At 50.7% G+C, this 16,125-nt stretch overlaps 1 long non-coding RNA gene across 1 annotated transcript in view; it reads left to right on the plus strand.

The window, feature by feature from the left end:
- The window catches only part of LOC147701572 (uncharacterized), a 110,447-nt gene that overhangs the window by 10,820 nt on the left and 83,502 nt on the right, over window positions 1-16,125 (plus strand). Inside the window, exon 5 of the long non-coding RNA XR_015297189.1 lies at window positions 639-699. This is a non-coding gene — a long non-coding RNA (uncharacterized LOC147701572). The remainder of the gene's footprint in view (window positions 1-638; window positions 700-16,125) is intronic.

Raw genomic sequence — 16,125 nt, forward strand, 5'->3', positions numbered from 1 at the left:
AGAGGAAATCTAGCTGTTCCAGTTGACAAGTGCACAGATCTTGTGGCAAGTGAAGATGAAGACGCAGCATCTGTCATAAGAGGGTCTGAACATGAAATCTAGATCCATGATGGATGGCCTGAGAGTGGGAAAGGGAGGAAAAGAGCATCAAAGAAGACCGAAAGCTAAAAACAATTGTAGAAGAAACCAAACAAACGAAAACAGATTTGAGTGAAAGAGATTCCGAAAATCCAGTAAGTCACTTGATCTACAAGAATAGGAGTACTAAACAACACGTATGCAGCACCTGAATGGGTATATCTGACAAAGATTTAACTATGGCAGACATATTTCATTGAAAGTCTATGGACCTGATTCCAATTTTGGTGGACGGGTTACTGCATCACAACAATGACTGATATCCTGAAACATAAATCCCATAGGCTATTATGGGATTTATATTTCGGTGAATGAGATACCCGTCACCGTTGTGACGAAGTAACCCATCCACCAAAATTGAAATCAGGCCATATCTGTGTCTTTTTGAAGCATCGTCCCAAATCCGTTGTGAGCTAAAATGTGAGAAAATCAGCATTGAATAATTTTTGAATCTGTCTAAATCTTCTATCGTAATTTTGTTGTTACAATCTGATTCTTAGGTATTCAGTCGAAGATAGTTGGACTTCTATGAACATTTCCTTTGAACTGAACTTATTACTGGTAAGATATTAACATTTGAAGATTTTTGAAAGGTTTGATTCTTGTACCATATCTAGCAGTTTAGATTTTTGTTTTTCATAAGTTTATAGGAGGAGTATGGCCAAAATTAAACAAAGCAGTTGTAGGAGTCTCGCTTAGTATTTTGGTGCACACTTATTCAAGTGGTGCACCCTGCACTAATCCAGACAATCCTTATGGTGATTTTAGGGGTCTTTGATAATTACAGAAAGCTCTCAAATTGGTAGCTGTGGAGAGCAGCCTTCAGGCTTATCTTGAAGGAGTGTAAAGCGGCTTGTTTGACCACATTTAATCAACAGTGTAGATTCGAGGTTTTTTTTTAAACACACATAGTGTTTGTAAAAATAAGTCTACTTATTACATAGCTCAATCACTAACACACTGGTATATTAATACCTGGAGATTTCAACACAATACATAAGAATACTTGAAAATAATCAGGTAAGTAGCACAAATATACACTGGTCTCCAGGGGGCGACCAAACCATATACTAAGAAAGTGGAATGCGAACTGCATAGGAGAACGGCACTTGGACCAGAAGACTCAGAGGAGCTGAGGACACAAGGAATACCCCAAGGTAAGTACCAAGGAACCCCACGGAGGCTCAGTGCAGAGTGGAAATACAGCTGTGTGCCCAATGAAAGGCAAAGGAGAAGTCGCGGTTGAAGTTTTAAAGAAGGACCCTTCCTGGAGGACCCCCCAAAAATTATTTGGAAAAAAAGAGGTTGGAGAGCCACCCCACCCATGGATGTCCCAAGATCCAGGTTACAAGCACCAGGGAATAAGGCTACATAGAGGTGAAGTGACGTCTGAACCTGCCATATATGACAAAGGGAGACTTCAAAGAAGATGCCTCTGGAGACGACTTGAAGGAGTCAGGTGGAATCAAAGGGTGGATTCTGGAAGTATTTTATTGTTTTGTAATTGCATTTATATAGAGCTTACTACCCCTCACAAGACGTCAAAGCGCTTTTTCAGCAAGTAGCACGCTACTCCGGAACCCAAGAAAGGATTAGTGTTGAATTAGTATAGTGAAATATGAAAGTAATTTGAGTGGTGGATATGTTAGTCAGTTATTTGGATACAGAAGGATAGCAAAGGAATAGAAGAGGGCAAAAGGTTTGCACTTATATAGCGCTTGTTACCCCTGATGGAGTGTTGGAACGCTTTATTTGACGAGTAGCACGCTACTCCGGAACCCATAAAGGATTAGAATAGGGAAATATGAAAGTAGTTTGAGTGGTCAGTCGGGGACAGTCCCTGCTCAGGCCAAACCTGGCGCTGATGGAGCAGCGTCTGGATTGGCTGATAGGGGTTGCCACCAGCCAGCTACTCACGCAAAAGACGTCTTTGAAGGCGCCAACACGGACCCCTCCCTGGCCCAGGAGCAGACACTCGGGTGATTGAAAAATGCTCTCTGGGCTGGGCACCTTTTGGTTACGATCTCCACGGAGGCCCAGAGGAGATCCAGTGATGCCACTCTACCGCCTCCTCTCACTGCACTGCAACGTGGTCACACTTATTGGTGCCAAACTGCGCTGAGATCAGCGGTCGGACCCCTAGAGACACCATTACAGCAGAGCAGCGCTCCCTAGGCAGGCCACTCCGAACACTGTCCCAAGGAGCCCGGGGAAATCATTGAGCAACGCTCATTTGTTTCCGTCTACCTCCCACAGCAGCACAGGCTCAGTGCTTTAGCAGTGGCTTGAGTCGCGATCAGCTCTTGGCACCGGGAAGGGGGTCCAGCCCACGACCGACCCACGTCCGATGCCTAGCGCCACTGCTTGCAGGCCCCAGAGGTCAGGAGATGTCTCTTTTTTACCTCTATTCATTGTGAAGGGAGGCGGCTGCCAGGCACAATCTGCGGCGGTCGCCTTCTCCTGATCGGGTGACACCCGAGGGCTTCACTGAGCCGCTCAAGTCCTCCGCATAGTCTTCAGGATCATGTGGGGTGTGGATGGGGCTCAGAGTTGCTGGATCATTACAGGATTAAATGGGGCCCAGATGGAGCTACGTGTTGGGGACCAGAGGCGTCCGCAGCGCGGACCCGGTCAGGTAAGTTTTCAAGTTTTTTAACTTTATTTTACTCCCACTACTTCCCCTCCTATTACTGCATACCACTCATGTTCCTTTTACCCGCCATCTTTTCACTTGCATTGCTTTCTTTTCTATATACTTTCTCTTATTCCCCTCTTTTACACACACCCTCCATCTTCTCCTTTCCCCTTCTTTCTTTATCTATGTCTCTTACCTTGTTTCATTGTTCACTTGTTCCATTTCTCTCTGCTGCGTGGTTGTCCTCTCTCCACCAGCCTATAAGGGCACCATCCCTCCTTCCACCAGGTTTTAGAGCCATCTTGATTGGTGCAGTGGTTACCTATTTTCTAGGTCACACTAATGTTCTCTATTGGCACTTTGTTAGGAAAAGCCTCAAAGCCTCAAAAAGCCAACAGGCAGGCGCAGGGCCGGACTGTGAACTGAAAGCAGCCTTGGAACATTTTGCCAGACCAGCCCCCATCTGGCAAGTAGCGAGCGCAGCGAGCAAGCCCGATCACTACTAGGAACATTTTTGGAAAAAGACAGACCAAAATGGTGCATTTTACAGCAAAATTTTCACTAAATATTGGCTGAATTGGCTTTGCCAAGATTTGTACCTCAGATATAAGCCTTGCGGGTTTTTCTAGCCGAGACACACTGGCTTCTCGCTTCTCCTTCCTCAATCATTCATTCCCTTACCACCATCTTTCCCTTTTTCTTCTCCTCCGTTGTTTTTCCTTCCTTTCTCGCTGGTTTCCTTCACTTGTGCCAGTCTTCATTCCCTTGCAAACTCCCTTCCTTCCGTCTGACCTAAGCAGTTTTCTAGCTCTTCTCTCTCCGCGCCTATTTTTCCTTTCTTCTCTCCCATCCCCTACTCCTGTCATCCCTCCGGACAACCCCTTGCCCTTCACTTGCATGCTTCATTTATCTTTTCCTCCTAGAAGTCTTTCCGCACTTTCTCATCCTCTCCTTTACTTATCCCTTCTTCCCACCTTCATCCCTTCCATCTTTCCCTCCCTCCTTGCCAATATTGCAGGTGTCTCCACTGCCCCTTTGCCTTATCATGTCTGCAGCGGTGAGGCGATGATTGCCAGCATCCCAGTGCCCCCAATCTGCACCCGCCCAAATATCAAAAAGTTTACGGCCTTGAAAGTTAATCAGTCCGACCCGGGGGCCGATTGGGGGTAGTGGGGGTGCTGGCAATCATCTCCTCACGGTCGTCTCCATTGCGCAGCGCAGTTGGCGGCAGTGGTGGCGGGCCGCCATGTGTCCTCCGGCACAATCCTCCGGCACAATCCTCCTTGGTTGCCAAGAACCTGGGTGTTAAGCTTGATAACAAACTCTCTCTGAGAGCGCACGTCCTTGGCCTGTCCGGCACCTGTTTCGGCATCCTCAGAATGCTCCGCAAGTTTCTTCCCTTATTGTCTGCGGAGCACAGACGGATTACGGTGCAGGCGCTCATCGGATCTAGGCTAGACTATGCCAATGCCCTTTTCTTAGGCCTTCCGGATTACTTGGTTCAGTGTTTGCAGGTGGCACAGAACTCTGCAGCCCGGGCAATCTTTGGTCTGCATAGACGAGCACGGGCCTCTGGGTTGCTGCAGACGCTCCATTGGCTGCCAATCCGGCAGCGGATTGTTTTCAAATCCCTGACGCTGGTGCACAAGGCTCTGTTTGGCTCAGGCGCAGGATATCTGAAGAAAAGATTAGCTTTCTATCGCCCTGCTCGCTCACTGCGTTCGGAATCCCTTTTCACTGCTGTGGTTCCACGCGTGAGGAAGGCCCGCATTGGGGGGCGCTCTTTTAGCCTTAAGGCCTCCCAGCTGTGGAACTCGCTTCCACTGGTACTCCGTAGCACTCCCAACTTGCTTCAATTCAGGAAGAATTTGAAGACTTGGCTTTTTAATCATTCTGTTTAGGTGGGTTTCTTTTTCCTTCTCTTTTGGGTTCTGTTTTACGTGTTATGTTGACTATACACTGTAAGTTGCCTGTGGAAAGCGCCGGGACACTCTTTTAGAGTAGCCGAGCGCTATAAAAATGCACTTTAACATAACATAACAGTTGAACCGTGCCCAGGCCAGGCAGCGTTGAAACTGAGTTCATCAGTCTGTTTGCCTCCTCACCATTCTATAAATGTTGTCCTCCAAATATGCGTGGCTTCGATTAAACAAAAAGATGATTTCCAGTATAATAAATATTTTCTTTAACCAGCCGACCGCACGTAAGAAATAAACAAAATAATATTAAGCATCCCAGCCACAGGTAACAATTACAAGGAACGCCTGCCAAAACCTTGCGTTCTGCAGGAAAAATATAGATGACGGACACACGTTCTAAAGGGAAAAATATCTTCCCTAAAATGCTGCCTACTCAATTTTATATTATTTGCAGTACACACCACAGGCAGCCAATTGCAGCATGTATAATTTACAGTCACCATTTGTTTGGTTCTGTTTAAATGTTATTGTTCCAAGCCACAGAAAGCACAATTAAGCAAATGCTATAAAACATATGTAAATTCCAGTCACCACAAAAACTTGAAACTAATACCAAACCCCATCTGAGTACATGTACTGACAATTATTAACAAGCGTCTAAGTGCTGCTTATTTTCAAACCATAGCCTCTTTTACCCAATGAATAACACTGTCCACATTTCTTTTTATTAATTTCGTTCTGTGGATTCATACTACACAGAAGTACAAATCCTGTGTATGATAACAAAACATAGGAGTAATTTATTGCAAGCAATATGCAGCTCTCCCTTATATATGAGGCCAAAAGGTTTGCTCACTATCTCACATGTCAACTATTTTATGTATCTTGTATTGCCAGTGGACTGTTTTCAGGTATCTAAGGCTAGGCTTGAACATCTGGTGAAACATTCTGCACATTGTTGCAACTGCAAATATTTCATTATCGACGCAGCGCATGTCCTAATGATGTGGTTTTGATCTTTATGCAGAAATGTTCAAAATATAATTTGTTCACTGTGTCATGGCAATAGGGAAAGATGATCTTGGCTAATATGTAGGGGACATTGATGAAACGTCAACAAAAGACACTAGAGCTCTTGTCAATCTCCCGAAAGTGAGGTCAGAAAAAAAAATCACAAATGAAGGAGGGAGAAAAAAGCATTATAGGTTCACTCTACTTCCAAGAGTATAATCAATATAATCAAAAGAGAGTGGAACCCAAGTAGCCAATTTCAATTCAGAAGACCCACAAAAACTTTTTTTGACGACCCTCACCCACTAGTATGTACTAGTGGCGTATAACCACTGGGATGCTTCCGGGGACCATGAGCTATATAAAAGTCCTTCTATTATTTTCTACTGGTGTATCCAAGTGTCTAGTGGCATGATTCATCATAGGGTCCCTGACCCGAACATGTGGAATGTCTGGTTAGGTCAAACCTCCATCAGGAAGGAGCTCTTATGGATCCAAAATTTGGTGGGATCTGTGGATGGGATTAAAATGACCTCCAACTTCTAAATCTATTCTTTAATATACTATCGAGGTTGGGGTAAGTTGACTTTAGACCAGGAGGTCACACCTAAAATGTTGTGACATGCCGGACTTTTGCTCCTTTTCACTTGCTGATCTTATACTGCTGTATACAAGTTTGGATGTGTCACACTGAATGAATAAAATACTTTAAACCCAAAAGCCGCAGCGTCAACCTGACCGAGACTCGGGATAACTGCTGAGAGATCGGAAACAGAGCCTGAATATCCCGAACCCGATGTTCGGGAGGATAAACCGAAAACTGCGCTGAGTCTTGAACCGCTCCGATGAAGAGGAGCTTCTGAGAGGGACACAGGTGTGACTTCAGCACATTAATGGAGAACCATGCAGGTGCAGGAGGTCGGTCGTAGTCTGGAGGTGGCTGACGACTGTCTGGGGCGAGCCCGTCTTCAACAACCAGTCGTCGAGGTAGGGGAAGACTGAAACCTCTAACCTGCGCGGATGAGCTGCGACCACCGCCATCACTTTCGTGAACACCCGTGGGGCGCTGGTAAGGCCGAAGGGGAGCACATTAAACTGAAAGGGCGCTTGGCCTACCGTGAACCGCAGGTAACGGCGGTTGGCCGGCAGGACAGGGATGTCAAAATAAGCGTCCTGCAAGTCCAACGCTACCATCCAATATCCCAGGTCCAGGGTAGCTAAGACCTGAGCCAAAGTCAGCATCTTGAACTTCTCCTTCCGGAGGAAGCCGTTGACATTCCGCAGGTCCAAGATAGGGCGTAAGACCCCTTTGCCCTTCTTGGGAACCAGAAAGTAGTGGGAGTAACAACCACACCCTATATCTGGCCCAGAAACGCGCTCGATATAAATCTATTTCTAATATATATCCTGTGTGGTGTCCTTTCACTGGGTGTTCAAGGGGTTACATATGGTAATACAGCCGGCTTCACATGCCAAAAGAGTTTGGCCTAAGACTGCTTTGTCCACGCTACCATTAGGATAGCTGGTCTATAAGGTTGACTTACAACCAATCACCATAAGGGTTGTTTAGACTGATACAAGGTGGTCACTAGAACTAGTGAACATCATATATCAGGCCAACTTCTCACAGATACCCCAGCAATACCAACCCCGGTGGTGGGTCTGCGAACCAATGATCGCATCAGAAAGTCCTGAAGAACGGAACGGGCGAAAAAGCCATCTCTCCGGACTTGGCTGACCAGGCAGTAGCGTCTTGCAAACGTGTGCAGCGAGGCCCACGTAGCTGCCTGACAGATGTCCTGCAAGGCGACTCCCTGACCCAGGGCAGTAGTAGCGGCCGTGGCCCGAGTGGAATGGGCCATCAAGCCCAACAGGAGGCTCCTTTTTAGCCAAAGAGTAGCATACCTTGATGCACAACACGACCCACCGAGAGATGGTCCGCTTGTGCACTGCCCGACCTTTCTTAGCGCCCACGTAACCAACAAAGAGTTGGTCATCCACCCGGAACTGGCATGTGCGATCCAAGTAGAATGAGAGCACACGTTTTGGGTCCAGACGGTGGAGCCTCTCTTCCTCTTTCGAGGGATGCGGAGGCGGAAAGAAGGTGGGCAAGGTGATGACTGCCCGATGTGGAAGGCTGTGACTACCCTGGGCAGGAAAGAGGGTTGCGTCTGCAACACAACTTTGTCCGGTTGGACAGAAAGGAAGGGAGGTTTTGAGGAAAGAGCCTGGAGCTCACTCACCCTCCTGGCAGAGGTGATGGCAACCAGGAATGCAGTCTTCAGAGTAAGGAGACGAAGAGGACATGTTATGAGGTGGCTCGAAAGGAGCGCACATCAGATAGGTCAGAACAAGGTTCAAGTCCTACTGAGGCATGACGAAAGAAACAGGAGGAAACATATGAGTGATGCCCTTCAAAAACCTATTTACAACTGGGGACTTGAGCAAAGACGGCTGATCAGGGAGCCTTAAGAAGGCGGAAATAGCAGAGAGGTAGTCCTTGATAGTGCTCAGAGTAGAGCCCTGCTGGGCAAGATAGAGAAGAAAGAGGAGAACCTCTGAAAGAGGGGCAGAAAGGGTATCCACAGCCTTTGCTGTGCACCATGCCACAAATTTGTTCCACCTGCAGCCATATACCGATTTTGTGGATGGACACCTGGCTGCCAGAATCACATTACAAACTTCAGGAGGCAAGTCAAATGGCCTCATCTGCCGCAGCTCAATCTCCACGCATGTCAGTGGAGACTGGACAGGCTCCGGTGGAGGACCGTCCCCTGCTGCTGCGACAGAATGTCCTCCTGAAGAGGCAGACGAATCGGGGGATCGACAGACATGCTGAGTAGCTCGGGATACCAGTATCTTTGCGCCCAGTCCGGAGCCACAAGGATAACTTGGGCCCGGTCGCGTCTGATCTTCTTCAGCACTCTGGGCAGAAGTGGTATAGGCGGAAAGGTGTTCAACAGACCGCAGCTTCACTTGCGACGAAAAGCGTCTCCGAGCGAGTGCCGCCTTGGAAATTCCAACGCTCAGAACTGATGACATTGTGCGTTCTCTTCTGTGGCGCATAGATCTAACCAAGGCTTTCCCCACTGCTGAAAGAGGCCTTGTTCCACATCCGAGTTCAGACGCCATTTGTGATCCATCATGCACCGACGGCTGAGTTCGTCCGCCCTGGCGTTCAGGGAACCTACCAGGTGTTGAACCACCAGGGTCTCGCCCTGATGTTCCAGCCACTGCCAGAGGCACAGAGCCTCCTGGTATAGGGTCCACGACCCCACCCCTCCCTGTTTGTTGGAGTACCACATGGCGGTGGTGTTGTCCGTGAACACCTGCACTACACTCCCCCGAACAGACGGGAGGAATACCTTCAGTGCAAGCCGGATTGCCCTCAGCTCCAGAAGGTTGATGTGGAGCCTCTGATCTCCGCCTCTCCCATGTGGCCCTCCCAGCCCTGGAGGGACGCGTCCGTCACAACCACGTGCTCCGGTTGGCATAGGGAGAGGGATCTGCCGCTGACCCAATCGCGGTCCGTGAGCCACCACTGCAACTGTCTTGCAGTGCCCTCTGAGATCAAGACATGGTCGGACAAGTTGCCCTGATGCTGGGCCCACTGAAACTTCAAGTCCCACTGCTAAGCCCGCATCCGCCACTGGGCGTGATGCACCAGAAGGATGCAGGAGGCCATCAGCTTCAAAAGCCGCAGCGTCAACCTGACCGAGACTCGGGATAACGGCTGAGAGATCGGAATCAGAGCCTGAATATTCCGAACCCGATGTTGGGGAGGATAAACCGAAAACTGCGCTGAGTCTTGAACCGCTCCGATGAAGAGGAGCTTCTGAGAGGGACACAGGTGTGACTTCAGCACATTAATGGAGAACCATGCAGGTGCAGGAGGTCGGTCGTAGTCTGGAGGTGGCTGACGCCTGTCTGGGGCGAGCCCGTCTTCAACAACAAGTCGTCGAGGTAGGGGAAGACTGAAACCTCTAACCTGCGCAGATGAGCTGCGACCACCGCCATCACTTTCGGGAACACCCGTGGGGCGCTGGTAAGGCCGAAGGGGAGCACAGTAAACTGATAGTGCGCGTGGCCTACCGTGAACCGCAGGTAACGCCGGTTGGCCGGCAGGACAGGGATGTGAAAATAAGCGTCCTGCAAGTCCAACGCTACCATCCAATCTCCCAGGTCCAGGGTAGCTAAGACCTGAGCCAAAGTCAGCATCTTGAACTTCTCCTTCCGGAGGAAGCCGTTGACATTCCGCAGGTCCAAGATAGGGTGTAAGACCCCTTTGCCCTACTTGGGAACCAGAAAGTAGTGGGAGTAACAACCACACCCTACATCTGGCCCTGAAACGCGCTCGATATAAATCTATTTCTAATATATATCCTGTGTGGTGTCCTTTCACTGGGTGTTCAAGGGGTTACATATGGTAATACAGCTGGCTTCACATGCCAAAAGAGTTTGGCCTAAGACTGCTTTGTCCACGCTACCATTAGGATAGCTGGTCTATACGGTTGACTTACAACCAATCACCATAAGGGTTGTTTGGACTGATACAAGGTGCTCACTAGAACTAGTGAAAATCATATATCAGGCCAACTTCTCACAGATACCCCAGCAATACCAACCCCGGTGGTGGGTCTGCGAACCAATGATCGCATCAGAAAGTCCTGGAGAACGGAACGGGCGAAAAAGCCATCTCTCCGGACTTGGCTGTCCAGGCAGTAGTGTCTTGCAAACGTGTGCAGCGAGGCCCACGTAGCTGCCTGACAGATGTTCTGCAAGGGGACTCCCTGACCCAGGGCAGTAGTAGCGGCCGTGGCCCGAGTGGAATGGGTCATCAAGCCCAACAGGAGGCTCCTTTTTAGCCAAAGAGTAGCATACCTTGATGCACAACACGACCCACTGAGAGATGGTCCGCTTGTGCACAGCCCGACCTTTCTTAGCGCCCACGTAACCAACAAAGAGTTGGTCATCCACCCGGAACTGGCGTGTGCGATCCAAGTAGAATGAGAGTGCACGTTTTGGGTCCAGACGGTGGAGCCTCTCTTCCTCTTACGAGGGATGCGGAGGCGGAAAGAAGGTGGGCAAGGTGATGGACTGCCCGATGTGGAATGCTGTGACTACCCTGGGTAGGAAAGAGGGTTGCGTCCGCAACACAACTTTGTCCGGTTGGACAGAAAGGAAAGGAGGTTTAGAGGAAAGAGCCTGGAGCTCACTCACCCTCCTGGCAGAGGTGATGGCAACCAGGAATACAGTCTTCAGAGTAAGGAGACGAAGAGGACAGTTATGAAGTGGCTCGAAAGGAGCGCACATCAGATAGGTCAGAACAAGGTTCAAGTCCCACTGAGGCATCACAAAAGAAACAGGAGGAAACATATGAGTGATGCCCTTCAAAAAGCTATTTACAACTGGGGACTTGAGCAAAGACGGCTGATCAGGGAGCCTTAAGAAGGCGGAAATAGCAGAGAGGTAGCCCTTGATAGTGCTCAGAGTAGAGTCCTGCTGGGCAAGATAGAGAAGAAAGAGGAGAACCTCTGAAAGAGGGGCAGAAAGGGTATCCATAGCCTTTGCTGTGCACCATGCCACAAATTTGTTCCACCTGCAGGCATATACCGATTTTGTGGAGGGACACCTGGCTGCCAGAATCACATTACAAACTTCAGGAGGCAAGTCAAATGGCCTCAACTGCCGCAGCTCAATCTCAACGCATGTCAGTGGAGACTGGACAGGTTCGGGTTGAGGACCGTCCCCTGCTGCTGCGACAGAAGGTCCTCCTGAAGAGGCAGACGAATCGGGGGATCGACAGACATGCTGAGTAGCTCGGGATACCAGTATCTTTGCGCCCAGTCCGGAGCCACAAAGATAACTTGGGCCCGGTCGCGTCTGATCTTCTTCAGCACTCTGGGCAGAAGTGGTATAGGCGGAAAGGTGTTCAACAGACCGCAGCTTCACTTGCGATGAAAAGCGTCTCCGAGCGAGTGCCGCCTTGGAAATTCCAACGCTCAGAACTGATGACATTGTGCTTTCTCTTCTGTGGCGCATAGATCTAACCAAGGCTTTCCCCACTGCTGAAAGAGGCCTTGCGCCACATCTGAATTCAGACGCCATTTGGGATCCATCATGCACCGACGGCTGAGTTCGTCCGCCCTGGCGTTCAGGGAACCTGCCAGGTGTTGAACCACCAGGGTCTCGCCCTGATGTTCCAGCCACTGCCAGAGGCGCAGAGCCTCCTGGCATAGAGTCCACGACCCCACCACTCCCTGTTTGTTGGAGTACCACATGGCGGTGGCGTTGTCCGTGAACACCTGCACTACACTCCCCCGAACAGAGGGGAGGAATGCCTTCAGTGCAAGCCGGATTGCCCGCAGCTCCAGAAGGTTGATGTGGAGCCTCTGATCTCCGCCTCTCCCATGTGGCCCCCCAGCCCTGGAGGGACGCGATCGTCACAACCACGTGCTCCGGTTGGCATAGGGAGAGGGATCTGCCGCTGACCCAATCGCGGTCCGTGAGCCACCACTGCAACTGTCTTGCAGTGCCCTCCGAGATCAAGACATGGTCGGACAAGTTGCCCTGATGCTGGGCCCACTGAAACTTCAGGTCCCACTGCAGAGCCCGCATCCGCCACCGGGCTTGATGCACCAGAAGGATGCAGGAGGCCATCAGCTTCAAAAGCCGCAGCGTCAACCTGACCGAGATTCGGGATAACGGCTGAGAGATCGGAATCAGAGCCTGAATATCCTGAACCCGATGTTGGGGAGGATAAACCGAAAACTGCGCTGAGTCTTGAACCGCTCCGATGAAGAGGAGCTTCTGAGAGGACACAGGTGTGACTTCAGCACATTAATGGAGAACCATGCAGGTGCAGGAGGTCGGTCGTAGTCTGGAGGTGGCTGACGACTGTCTGGGGGAGCCCGTCTTCAACAACCAGTCGTCGAGGTAGGGGAAGACTGAAACCTCTAACCTGCGCAGATGAGCTGCGACCACCGTCATCACTTTCGTGAACACCGTGGGGCGCTGGTAAGGCCGAAGGGGAGCACAGTAAACTGAAAGTGCGCGTGGCCTACCGTGAACCACAGGTAACGCCGGTTGGCCGGCAGGACAGGGATGTGAAAATAGGCGTCCTGCAAGTCCAACGCTACCATCTAAACTCCCAGGTCCAAGGTAGCTAAGACCTGAGCCAAAGTCAGCATCTTGAACTTCTCCTTCCGGAGGAAGCCGTTGACATTCTGCAGGTCCAAGATAGGGCGTAAGACCCCTTTGCCCTTCTTGGGAACCAGAAAGTAGTGGAGTAACAACTACACCCTACATCTGGTCCAGGAACGCGCTCGATGGCCCCTTGGCCAAGAGGGCCGCAACTTCCTCTTGCAGAAGACTCAAGTGATCCCCTGACACGCGGTGGTACTGCGGTGGCATGGCTGGAGGGGTCGCCTCAAAGGGGAGGGAGTAGCCCCTTCGGACGATTTGCAGCACCCACCTGTCCGATGTGACAGTGCGCCAGTGGAGGAGGTGATGGCGAACCCTGCCCCCCACTGGCGTCACATAGGCCTGAAAACTCGGACTAAGAGTGTTTTGAGGCGGATGCTGCAGGGGTAGGTGTGGACTGACCTCGCCGTTGTTCCCGACCGCCGCCACGGCGGTTACCACGTCCGCCACCACGCTGGATGTTAGTCTGCGGGCCGTGGCTGACAGGACGTGTGGGGAGGGCCCCTTCTTTGGCCACAAAAGGAGCGAAAGGCAACAGTTTGCTGGCGCGGGGCCGAGAGGCCCAAGGACTTGGCCGTAGCCCTGGAGTCCTTAAAGCGCTCAAGCGCACTGTCTGCCTTGTCGCCAAAGAGGCGGCAGCCATCAAACAGCATGTCCATAAGGGTGTTTTGGACATCAGCTGAAAAGTTGGCCGACCATTGCCAGGGGTGGCGACAAATCGCCACCGTTGTTGCAATCACTCTGCCTAGCGAGTCCGTGGTATCCAGCCCACACTGGATGGAATACCGTGCCGCATCTCGACCCTCCACAAGGGCTTGGGTGAGTTTAGTCCGGACCCTCTCCGTACATTGTGGCAGCACGTCCGCGACTGTGTCCCACAGAGAGTGGGTGTAACAGCCCAAGAGGCACGGGGTGTTGACTGACCGCAACCCCTAACTAAGTGAGGAGAACATCTTTTTGCCATACAGTTCGTACCTCTTGGATTCCCGATCGGGGGGAGCCGTCGGGAATGCGGTCTGATGATGACCAGGATCTCGGGGGTGCGGTGGGTGGACAGGAAGCAAGGGTCGCCTGGAGTCGGGCAGTGGCGCCTGGCCACGTTCCTATCTACAGGCGGACCTGTAGCGGGCTTGGACCAAGTGCCCAGAAGAACGTCTGACAAGGCCTCATTAAACGGCAGCAGAGGCTTGGCTGAGCTTGCCTGCGATTTAAGGACCTCAGTGAGGAGGTTAGTCCTCACGGCGGCGACGGGGAGCTCAAGGCCCAAGGCCTTGGCAGCCAGCGTCAGCACCACACTATAGGCAGCCCCCTCCTCCGTAGCCACGGATGGAGGGGAGACAAAACCAGTGTCGGGCCAAGTGTCCAGACCACTGACCTCCCCAAGGTCACCTGCCCAGTCCTGAGAAGACTGGCACTCACTTGCCAGAGGGTCCTCGGACCCCTCCCAATTCCAGAAGAGCGATGTCGCCTCTTCGACTTCTTGTGCATCTTACCTGAGGACTTCGAGCCCGAAGACTGATGACGACTCCCAGAACTGTGGTGACTCCGGCATCGTGACCGGTCCCTCGACCTCCTTCCGGACCGTGACCTTGAGCGGCGCGGGACTGACTGCCGGAGCTCGAGTCGCTTGCGGGACCGCTCCCGTCTAGCTTTGGACGTCAGGGCCTGGCAGTCGGAGCAGGACTTGTCGTCGTGCTCGAGGCCCAGACAGTGAAGGCTTCGGCGATGGGGGTCGGTTACCGACATCAGTCGGCAACAATCAGCGCAGGGTTTGAACCGGGGCATCCCTACCAGCACCATCGGAGTCGAGAGTCTTCGAAATACGATCAAAAAGGATCAAAAAAGTTAGTCAAAAATTGACTAGGGTACACATTTTTCCGGATCGGCGCTTGCTGGCACGGAAAAAAGAAGCCCTGACGTCAGCGTGCGAGGGCGGCGTCTAAGTACTCCAGCAACGTCATCCCGGCGCCAACGACGCAGACGACGGACGCGGAGCCGCAGACGACGCCTACCGACGCGCAAGGGTACTGCTACGCAAAAGTTTCCGGATCCAGTCTGACGCTTGGGGATATTCTAAGGTAAGGAATCTAATACTAACCTGTTTCTTTCAGACGAGGATTGTTAACCAGATAAGAGGAATGAGACAACTGAAGGGGGAGTGCGGCGTGCGGGCCCTCCAGGAGGAGCAAGCCACTCTGGTATAGCTCAGGTTGCTTTTGCGTCTGCAGCCCTAGGGCCTTGCCTACACCCTCCTACGCCCTTCGTTGTCCGCTCCTCGGGTATGCTGAACTTGGCTCCTGCCCTTCCCATAGGTCCGTCCGTCGTTTTGCCCTCAAAGGAATTCGGACTAGGTGCTGGGGACCGGGAGCCGCTAGACGCCACGAGATGCCCGGAGACGAGGTTTATGTGGTGTCTCGCCTGTGTTTTGGTGTGTGACGTCAGTGCACCCTCTCCCGCATTCGCATCCTCATTCTCATTCCAACAGCAGCAAGAATATGAAGGTGTGACTGAGTGACACCATCACATTATACCAGTTATCTAAACAAGATGTGCAGCAAAAAGTGAAACTGAATTAACCTTTATTCTATTCAAATATAATGCAGGGTTTAAAGTGAGATTGTCTCTGAGCAATGTATTGTAAATTGCTCTAATGGTGCATGCAAACACAAACAAGCATCTGCAATTTTGTGCTATTGGTGTTACAAATGCTAAAGCTTGTTAGATAATTTTTTTGTCAAACAATATTCTAGCAGTAGTATAAGTAATAAAAAAAATCCACGAAGCAATGAAAGGGTGCAGTACCACAGGCTGTTACTAGGCGTCCCGTTTGAGTTGTAAAAGGGCTTCTTGTAGCCGCACAAGGTACTGCACCCTTAAAGCAGTATCCTTCGCAACGCCAATAGCTCAAACATGCTTGTTCAAACAGGAAAGTGTGATCAAAAGATCTGACTGTCATTTTTTTTTTCTTAAACTTGTTTTTATTGTTTTTTTTCATTGTAACATTGGCAGTTATTACAGGATTACAGGTACTCAGTTATCAACATGTCTACAATTCCCGCTAGTCAAGGCTTTTATAGGTCCTTATCACTTTAATCCAGCGAGGCCTATGCTTTCAGCCCCCACATTTGTTCCCCCTTGCCATGTACAGTTTTATCAAGCATCGATCCAATATGGGTTCATCAATGACATATACCCTTGATGTGTCTGTGACATTTAACC

The sequence above is a fragment of the Lissotriton vulgaris genome, chromosome 7 (assembly GCF_964263255.1).
Source record: "Lissotriton vulgaris chromosome 7, aLisVul1.2, whole genome shotgun sequence".
NCBI classification, from domain to species: domain Eukaryota; kingdom Metazoa; phylum Chordata; class Amphibia; order Caudata; family Salamandridae; genus Lissotriton; species Lissotriton vulgaris.